Source organism: Asparagus officinalis, chromosome 3, assembly GCF_001876935.1.
Source record: "Asparagus officinalis chromosome 3, Aspof.V1, whole genome shotgun sequence".
Taxonomy (NCBI): Eukaryota; Viridiplantae; Streptophyta; class Magnoliopsida; order Asparagales; family Asparagaceae; genus Asparagus; species Asparagus officinalis.
In genome coordinates this window covers 45,579,459-45,590,623 of record NC_033796.1, presented here as the reverse complement: position 1 = coordinate 45,590,623, position 11,165 = coordinate 45,579,459, and positions in this window count along the sequence as shown.

Sequence of the window (11,165 nt, the reverse complement as noted above, 5' to 3'; positions counted from 1 at the left end):
CTTAATGTACAGCTAACCATTACACATGTTTTCTCTGGTGTACGTCAGACTTAGAGAAAGAACAGACCCAGGTGGGAGATCGCCAGGAGCCAAAGGATTTGAGCAGAAGAAGCCAAAGCTTAATCATTCCCTCTAGTTGTTCGACGATCTTAGTTTACTTTTGTAGCATTTCTTTTCTGCTTGATCATTGTATTTTACATTTCTCCAGTATTCATTTGTTCAGATATGTATAAGGGCATATTTGACCCGAATATTATGCCTGGGATGAATATTCATTTGTGATATGTATTATTTCATTCTGTGTTGTTCATTATATTCTTGCTGATTGTGATCGGGGACCTGTGACTTCGTATTGTATTCATTTTCAGACACTTAGCGTATTAGGTTAAAGAGAAATGATTATTTTATTTATTCTCCTTAATCTAATACGTCGCGGGCTTGTTCACGTTCCGATTCCCGGGTATTTTGGGAAGCGTGGCGTGACAGGTTTTTTTGGTGGCCCATGCAGGTCACGGTCCCGAGTCCTCACTAGTAAGAATATAATGGGCAATTTAGAAACATATCATATTTCATCTGTGAGACTATTCTTGAGCCATTGTCCTATTTTCTTGATTTCGTTTCATCCCTATCTTATCACTCTTGACTCCGGAATTTCCAAGGTTCTTGTCCTATCGCTTCGCGATTACCCCCTCTTTGTATAATCCATCTTTCCTCGTATCGATCGTTATTATATGTGTTATTATTTTTACAACTATATTTTCTTTGATTTGACTTATATATCATTTAATTGTATTGATTTCTATGTTTAATTATACTTTTGCATATCTATATTGTGTATGAGTACGTTTTTCTGTCATATCATCTATTATTTACTATATTTAGATTATTATATATTGTTCGTGTTTTGTGATATACTTTAATAAGTTCATGATTTTAATATTCTACATATACACTATATTCTTATCCTTTACATTTTTAGTATATAGTTTTATCACTAGGTTTTGTCTTGTTAGATTATTATAGTATGTTGACAATTGGATTCGTTATTTCTAAGAGCAATGTATTTATACTTTAATATTCAAGCGTTTATTCATATTGTTAGGTTTGGAGTTTGAATTACTATTTATATAGGGTTTTGTAATATTATCTTGTATCATTGAATATTGTTCTTTTACAACTAATATAAAAGATTATTTTAAATAGTGTTTGTGAGTATGTATAGTATTTACTCATGGGTTCTTTATAGTGTATTTACATATTGTTGTTTGTTTTCTTCGTTTCCGATATGTATTATTTTGTCATTGTGACAATAAACATTGTATACGCGTGTTATTTTTTCAGTATTTATTTTATGGTATTTTTAGATTTTTATGATCGTTATTGTGTTATTAGTTGTTGTTTATTCTCTATTCATTATTTTCATTTACTTGTGTTGTGTTATACTTTTTCATTCTTTATACTTACTATTTTCTTTTCATTATATTGTATTCACGTGGATTATTATATTTATGATGTTTATTTTTTTGTTGATTTATAGTCATTCATCATTTTTAGTATCAACTGTGTTTAATCGTATTCTATTTCATGTATTATCGGTGTTTATATTCACATGTTCATCAATCATTCATTGTATGTTTACCTACAATATATCAATGTTTTTATTATACAAATTTATGCTCTTCTTAAGTTTTCATTTGTTTATAAATTTATTTTATCTTTCATAGTTCGTATTTTGTGTATTACACATCCTTATTTATGTATAATTATGTTGATTGTATTTATGTGACTTTGACTATGATGCCATATATTGCTATATCTAAATTGATTCTATCCAGTAATAATTATTATTGTTATATCTTGTTTATATTTATTATTTTATCTAATGAATATTACTAATACTTCTGATTTATTATATTATTGTCAAATACAAATATAATTATGTCCTTATTATGTTTATATAATATGCTTATTTTGAATCACGTGTTTACTCTTATGTCTATTTTATCATATAATATTTTGTGACTCTTTCCATCAAAATTTATTTTTGTTAGCATGATTAGTACCATGAGTATACAGACTTTTATATGCTTATTATTATGTATGTGTTTTCATTTTTAACGCTTATTATACATAATGATTATATTTGTTATACACATCATATGTTTATGAATCTTGTTTATCTTTTTTACTTTTATATCTTTTATTTTCATACTTTGATTTTATTTGTGTTCCTTTGAGCCTAACTATGATTTTGTATTATTTACTTTGTTTTATATAACTGTTTGTATGCTAATAATTATTGTGTATCGTTTTATTCTGCTATTGATTATCATTATGATTTGCATGTGTTTGTTATCTATATGTGTTGATGTGTTTCTATCTATGTTATTTCTTAATGTTATTTCAATTGTGATTATGTATATTCTGTGTTGATGTGTTTCTATCTATGTTATTTCTTAATGTTATTTCAATTGTGATTATGTATATTCTGTATACATTATTATAATCTTTATTGTCCTTCTGCCTGATTGTTCTGCGTTCTTGTCTTATATCTTGTGCTTTTCTAGTGATATTGTGTCATTCTTATGTTTTAGTATATTTCAGTCATGTTACATTAGCATTGTCTGCTATTGTACATTATATTATAATTGTACTATTAACTTGCTAGCTTGTTTTATTACGTATAAAGTAGTTTCATTTAGTATATCTTATTTCATCCTTTACTTCCAATTACATCTATCATCATTGTTTGATTTAATTTAGCAATCATTTCATCTTCTTAGTTTTGTTTGTGTTTTGCTTACTTATTTTCTATATACAGTTTCTTATTTATTCTAATACTTACTTTTTATTTTATTCTTTGTCCATGTTAGCCTACTTCATTTATTTAGTCATAATATATATAAAGTGTGTGTTTTTGATAATTATTGCTGTGATATATGTCTATAATTATTTGTTTTGTTTTTGATGTGATATACTACATATAATTCATTTTTATATATTGTTGTGTCATATCATCTTGGCCTTCCATGATTATCTGCCTTGTATTGTTTTGTATATCATACCTTTTTGGTTTATGTTCAATTACCTTCTAATATTCCACTTGCATTGTGCTGCTTATTTTTACATAATTGTATTATTTGTCGCATTCTAATTTCTGTGTATACAATTTGTAAATTCCTAATCTTTGTGTAATAAATTAATTATCTACTAAATTTTGTATACCGCTTTGCATGATTATTTGATTGTATAATAAAAAATTATGTTTAGCTATTTATACCTGACTATCTTTGTATCTTTTCTATGTTTCAGACTACTTTTCATCATTCCATCAATTAAATATGTTTTTTTATTGTGTTTATTTTGTATGTATTATTATTCTAATTGCTTTATGATTGCTTTTCCTATTATCTTTGATTTATACTTATTATTATATCATTCTATTTTGTTATATGATCCCGTTAATGTTTTTTTTTGCTCGTTTACTCATTTTTATTGATTTTACATCTTACATTGTGTTTTTAATAAGCTTTAGTTTAAACCTAAATTGATTGTGTTTTTCATAATTAAATTTCTTTTTGTTTTGATTAACCATTGTTATACCCTGCTATTATGTTTTGTTTAAACTATTATGTATTTTAGATTTTTCGACTTTTCTTATTATGTTATTTATGTTTCTGTCTGTTTCTATTGTAATTGACTTATTTTTGTGTTTGCTTTAGATTTATTGTCCTTAATTGACTTTATTCTTACTTAATAAGTTTCTACTTTGTTTCTATGAATGCTTGTATATTATTTGTATGATTCACTCTATATGATTGTTTATTTATATTGTACCTATTTGTTTTAATTCTATATTATTGCTTATCTTATACTTTATACTAATTAGATTGTTTATATATTTAAAAGTATTGTATAGCAAGTTCACACAGTTAAATATGTTTGTATCATAGTATTTGTTTGGATTTTGTTGCGAGTCTGAAATGCGATAATGATATCTTAGTTATCACATCTTGTATCTTACCTTGTGTCGTTTTTATTTTACATTCTCCTCTATTTATGGATATCGTTTCATATCTCAGTCCTTGGATTCTTTCTACATTACTTTTATTTTAATTCCGAGTGCGGAATTTGTTTTAAAGGGGTAGAATGTAATGACCGTGAATTTTGATACTAGTTAAAATAATTTTCTGGTATTTTTAAATATTTAATTATTATTTTAGAAGAGTATTTGTATTTTTCTTGAATTTTTACAATTTTCTATGATTTAAAGTCAAAGTTTTATATTTATTTAAATAATTTAAATATTTATAAATTTATTTAGTAAAGTAAAAATTTCTAGAATTAATTTTTTGTGTTATCGGTACTATTACGTATTATTTTAAATAATATGTTGTATTATTAATATTATTACGTATTATTTCATATAATACATGGTATTATTAATTACGTATTTTTGGTATAATTTGTTATATTATTTCTACTATTACACATTATCTGTCGTATTAGTATAACTGGTACGTTTTACTGTGTATATAATTAGCCCATAATTATTTGATTTTAAATGTAGGAAATTATATTTTTATTAATTAATCTCGTTTAATTGTACAATTTGTGGTATTATTTCTACTATTGCGTATTATATGTTATATTAGTACAACTAGTACGTTTTGATGTGTAGATAATTTTCACGTAATTATTTTTTATTTTTTGTGATTATAATTATTTTTAATTAATTTTCAAAACCTAATACTCTTTAATTTATATATATATTATATATATATAATATATATATATATATATATATATATATATATATATATATATATTATATATGTGTGTGTGTGTGTGTGTGTGTGTGTGTGTGTGTGTGTGTGTGTGTGTGTGTGTGTGTGTGTGTGTTTCTCTCCTCTTCACTCCTTCAGCCACCCACGAAGCCACGACCCCTCTCAAACAACTCACGTTCACCCTCTCCTCTCGACCGTACTCTCTCTGCTCTCTCTCTCTCTCTTCCTCTCTCTCTCTCTCTCTCTTATCTCTCTCCGCTTCAAAGAAACCCACCCTAGCCCAAAGCTCCTCTCTCCGAACTCCGCCCAAGTCCTTAACCACCCGAACTCCTCTCCTAACCTCAGCCAGCGCCACCTCCGAGCTCCTCCGTTCCTTAGCGCACCGCCTTCTCCTTCTCCCGCCTTCCAACCCCCGAGCTCACCTCAGATCCGAGCTCCCTTCGCCTCTCTCCCCACTCTGAATCAGCCGCAAACTCCTCTGACACACCGTCATCTCCGCCAGCCCCCCTTCATCGCATCCACTTCCTCTAAACCGCCCCTCTCCACCTTCTCCCATCCTCAGCACCGGTGCCCTCCACTACCACCCTCGTCGCGCTCCTCCAGCTCCGCCCGTCGCCGAGCCGCCGCTTAACTCCAGCCCTGCTCTGCCTCCCTCCCTCCGAACCTAACAACCCACAGCCGCTGCACTCGCTGCCTTCCGTCAAACCCCGACCAGCGCCGCCACTGCCTGCACCGCAGTTCCCTCCGCCACTCTCGCTCACACTCCGACTCTGTCATTGCCCCAACTCCATCCTCCCTCGAGATTGCCCTAAACTCGCATGCTCGTCGTCGTCGTCTTCTCCCCGACGAGCTTCCCTCAGCAGCACTCGCACCAAGCTTCCCTCACCACGTCGCTACCCGATGCCCCTCGCCCGCCGACGACCCCTTCAGCCCGTAGCCATGCCGAGATCCCCGCACCATCGAACCTGTCGCCGATGTCGCCGTTTAGCTCCACAAGTCAACCGTCGATCCGCTACGCACGTCGTCGAACAACGAACAACAAGAAATGGCGTCACCGCCTCGTCCGCAGGTCCCTTGGCCTCGTAGGCAAGATCTCGCTCCTCTTGACTCACCATTTCCTATTTATATCTGTCGTTAATTAGTTGCATAGATTAGATTATGAATTGTTATTATCTGCGTGGCTTGTTGATGGTTAATATTTAACGATAATATTATGATGAGTAATTTAAAGGAAAATTTATTTTGTGTAAAAGTGATTATGTTGAGATGTTTTTAGAATTATTATGATAAGAAAATGATTTATTAAAAAAGGGGTTGGTTTTGAATAATTATTAGAATAAATAATTTTAAAATATTTATTTCGGAAAAAGGATCAGTTTGAGTTGTTAAGTTATTTTCGTCAAAAGAATTATATTTTGATAATTATGATGATTTAAAAGAATTTATTTTGTGAAATGAATCATTTTAGGAAGATTACAATAAAGTAAAATAAATTATTTTGGAAAAAGATTATTTTTTCTAAATTACATAGTTGGTTGTTCATAAATTTATGACTCTTAATTTCAATTACCTGATTTGCCATGATATTATTGTACATGATCAGTTGTTTTTGTTATTATTTGCTGTGATTGAGAACCATTAGTAGTTCATGACTTAGTGGGCTCGTGCGTCATGAACAGATTTAGTGACATGTGTGAGTGTGTTGACTGAGTTTAGGTGGTGAATCCGAGTTTCAATGAGGTTTATGGTTGACTTAGAAAATACAAGAGAGTTGGGATGGGGAAGTCATGGTTAATGTGATCGGATAAGACTGTTGATGTATCTTCCAGACTCACACCAGTGAACCGTTTCGCACTGGGGTTAGTTTGTTGGGCCAAGTGAACCATTTCGCACTTGGTCAGTGAAATCGTTTCATCACCCGAGTTTTGCTTGAGTTCGAACCAGGCCGAAATCGGATTGCGTGTAGTTCTCTCACCGAATCGTTTCGCAGGTTTGGATGCACGTAGGGGATTTGTGAACAGTCAATTATCCGGTGATATGAGCGTTGGCTCTATGTGAGATGTTACCAGTGACCTGTTATAGGATGACTAGTTACATGACATTGTTACTTAAGCTGATTATGGATTCTTGTAGGCTAGTGGTATTTTCTTCTCATACCTAGATCGGGATTAATATTTAATTATCTACAATTTAAGACATATGGTATATACATGAGGGTTTTCTTGTTTGGATTATTTCACTCGACGTACTACGTCTCAAGTTATAGATTTTTAAGTATTAATTCCATCTAGTTGTATGACCTTGTGACTTGGATGATTACTCTGATCGCTTGCTGCATGATCGACTTGTTACTTGGTTGATTTTGTTGGATTTTTAGTTGCACGTTTCCTTGACATTTTTATTATTGTATCATTTTTCGCATTGGGTTTTCCTTCGTTCCTTCTTTTGTGGGGTCTTGCCGTGTGCCATACACACTGACGTACACCTGTTTTCTCTGGTGTACGTCAGACTTAGAGAAAGAACAGACCTAGGTGGGAGATCGCTAGGAGCCAAAGGATTCTCAGCAGGAGTGCTTTGCAGACCGAGCAGAAGAAGCCAAAGCTTAATCATTCCCTCTAGTTGTTCGACGATCTTAGTTTACTTTTGTAGCATTTCTTTTCTGCTTGATCATTGTATTTTACATTTCTCCAGTATTCATTTGTTCAGATATGTATAAGGGCATATTTGACCCGAATATTATGCCTGGGATGAATATTCATTTGTGATATGTATTATTTCATTCTGTGTTGTTCATTATATTTTTGCTGATTATGATCGGGGACCTGTGACTTTGTATTGTATTCATTTCCAGACTCTTAGCATATTAGGTTGAGGAGAAATGATTATTTTATTTATTCTCCTTAATCTAATACGTCGCGGGCTTGTTCATGTTCCGATTCTCGGGTATTTTGGGAAGCGGGGCGTGACAGAGAGGCTAGCAACACAATAGGATATAGCACCATGATGGAGATGTGATCCTTCAGTTGAGAAGACACGACGCAACCCTTCAGCCAAATTGAGAAAAACCCCACAAGCAACACTAACTCAGATGTCGGTTCTTTTGCTTGATGATGAAAGCCTTCGAACTGATCACTTGCGCAAAATCCACATACGTCTGATTCAGTGGTGTGTAATACGGGGCCATCGTTGAATATACGAGTCTCAACCTTAGTATCCATGGCCTGAAGAACTGAACCCACATTTCCCTTCTTACTAACATTAGGAAATAGATATTCAGCTCAAGGAATGCGAGGAATGGTAAAATCATATCCAGCATTCGCAGTAGTTCTTTAGCAAATGAGGAAGTGGCAGAACAGTTCCCAAAATGCCTCCACAACTTAGGCAGTATGTGAGAAAGTGTTCAACTCCTCATTAGTAGGGAAACACTCCTCAAACAAGCGACCCCCCATGAGCAAACAAGATATTTCAAACATCTCGTGCAAAGCAATCCCGATTTCTCACGTTGGAGTAAAAAAATTATTGCTATCAGCGTTGTACAGCTCTAGGATACTGTACAATATAGGTGCACAAATCTCAACATTGTACTTCAAAACTCTCACTGCAACATAGAGCCCCATCACCCACAATCTCTCCTCAAAAGTGACGAGAATGAAATCCACCAAATGGGCCTACCACTGGGTATTTGTCAATCTAATCCAACCAAAGAACCTGGTATCCCCGTAAGTATATTGAGCTTCAGCCTTGGTGAGCTCATTCCCAAAGGTATTAGGAACAATAGCAACTTCATTAACATGAGCGTCCTCATTCACAAAACCCGGACGTAAGCCTATTATGTTGACTCCTTAGAGACCTTCTTGACGAAAGCCACCTCAAGGCTTCAAAGTGCCTATCGTGACACTATCTTCTTTATTGGTGAGGTTATAGCGTGTGAGGTTATTTGGATGATTATTCTGATCGCTAGATGCATGATTGACTTGTTACTTGGTTGATTTTGTTAGATTTCTAGTTGCATGTTTCTTTATTATTTCTGTTATTGTATCGTTTTTATGCTTGAGTTTTCGTTCGCTCTATTTGTTTTGTGGGGTCTTGCCGTGTGCCATGCACACTGACGTACACCTATTTTTTCTAGTGTACATCAGACTTAGAGGAAGGACAGGTTCAGCTTGGAGATGTGCTAGAACCGAAGAATCCTCCGCAGGAGTGTTTTGCAGACCCATCAGAAGAAGCCGAAGCTTAGTTATTCACTCTAGTTGTTCGATGGTCTTAGCTTACTTTTGTAGCATTTCCTTTTCCACTTGATCATTGTATTTTATATTCTCTAGTATTCATTTGTTCAGTTTTGTATAAGGGCATGTTGACCCGAATATTATGTCTCGGATGATATTCATTATGATATGTATTATTGTTTTCTTCTGTGTTGTTCATTATATTCTTGCTAATTGTGATCAGGGACCTGTGACTTCGCATTGTTTATTTCTTGACGCTTAGCGTATTAGATTGAGTAGAAAAGGCCTAGTACTTATTTCTCCTCAATCTAATACGTCGTGAGCTTGTTCACGTCTGGATTCCTCGGTATTTTGGGAAGCGGAGCGTAACACTGTGGCGAATGTGAGGATTCTCCTGGAGCAAATGGGTTAGTTTCAAGATTATTAGTATGTGGGCTCTGGACGGTTTGTAGAGCTTGAAGTTCTGTTAACACCATTTGGAGTGTAGCATTAATTTGATCAAAGTTGGAGTCATGCCGTGTTAAGATTTCATTGACCTCATTGTGGAATTCGGCATTCGTTTTGCCGTGAGTGTCCATGGTCGAAACTTGGCTCTGATACCAATGATGAGGTTGAATTTGATAGAGGAAGAAGATAAAGAGAAGAACTAGAGGATAAGCAGACAATAATTCTTATTCATATCATCATCTCCATTACAACACCGTTACAGGCAAAGTTGACTTCGTCTTTCTCCAGTAGGGCTCAAGCGATAGATCAAAGAGAAGGTTCTTTCTCGGGTACTATATATAATTACACTAACATTATCTCTACCCACTAACACCACTTTTCTCTCTACAGCTACCCACAAAACATAACTATCCACTAAGTAAATCACAAGTTACACAACTACCCACTTATCCACATTGTGAATGGTGGTGGCATGTATCATATTGTTTTGTGCAACAATAATTTTATTCATTTCTACATGTATTTAGCTCTTAGAACACCACTAAAATTAAATATGACATCATTGAAGTGTATAATTTTTAGAATTCTGGCTCTGCCGGTTGATCATGAACCAGAACCGCTCGGTAGTTTGAAGCGGCACTTGTAGACTTGTACGTACCCTTGGTACAGAATCTCTTAAAAGAATGATGCATAATCTCCCACCATAAATTGAAGATTATAAGTCAACACCAACTAAAGTTGGATGTACGAAAAACTCCTTTGGCGCCAAAAGGAGGGAACCAAAAAGAAAGAATTAGCTCAAAGGGCCGCGTCAAAGACTCACAGGGATAATAGGGGCTTCAAATTTCTACACCCCTCAAAGATTCTGACTTAGCCTTAGCACCCCTCCACCAACTAAGATTCCACATTATCTCACACTGTCGCACTTCATATCATATAAACGAAGAAATTAATTAACAATTCCACTGCCTCCAAACAAAGACAGAGATTACCCACCAAACTCCCTCAATGTAACAAAGAGGAGACCCTTTGACAAGAAGAATAAATATAGATGATCAACAGACAAAATGAGTCTGATTAGATATGGATCAAGATTTTTCTACAAAACATGTAGAATATGGATCAAGATTGATCAATCTATCGGGCATTTGGCGTAGGAGCCACTCTTAGTAAGCCATTATGTTAACCTGTTTTTACTCCAATTAAAACGGGAAAAAGTCCATAATATTTCATAAAAATGCTGACATGTTTGTTGAAGGTTTGCTCGATGGAATAACCATATATATAGTAACAAATTAGGATTAGAGGCTGTTGGGGATTCGAAACAATCAATCGAACCCTTGCCCTTCCGGACCTTGTGTTGAAAGTAGGAAAGTAGGAATAAACCACAAATAAAGATCTAACCTTGTAAAAACAGTAAAAGAGACGAACACACAGATTTAACGAGGTTCGGCAATGTGCCTACGTCCTCGGGAGCCACACCACACAATCTTTCTATTAATTGAAGAAGAAAATACAAGCTCTCAAACAAGGGGTAAATCTCTCTGAGATTCTCTCTCTCTTTGCAGCCAAAAAGCTCTCTTTTTGATGTCTTTCAAACCCTAAAAACGTTTGTGTATTTATAGAATCCTGAAACAAAACAGAGTCTCAAACAGTTTAGGAAACTGTCTGGGCGATTCGCGGTCGACCGCCGTGCCAAGGCCGG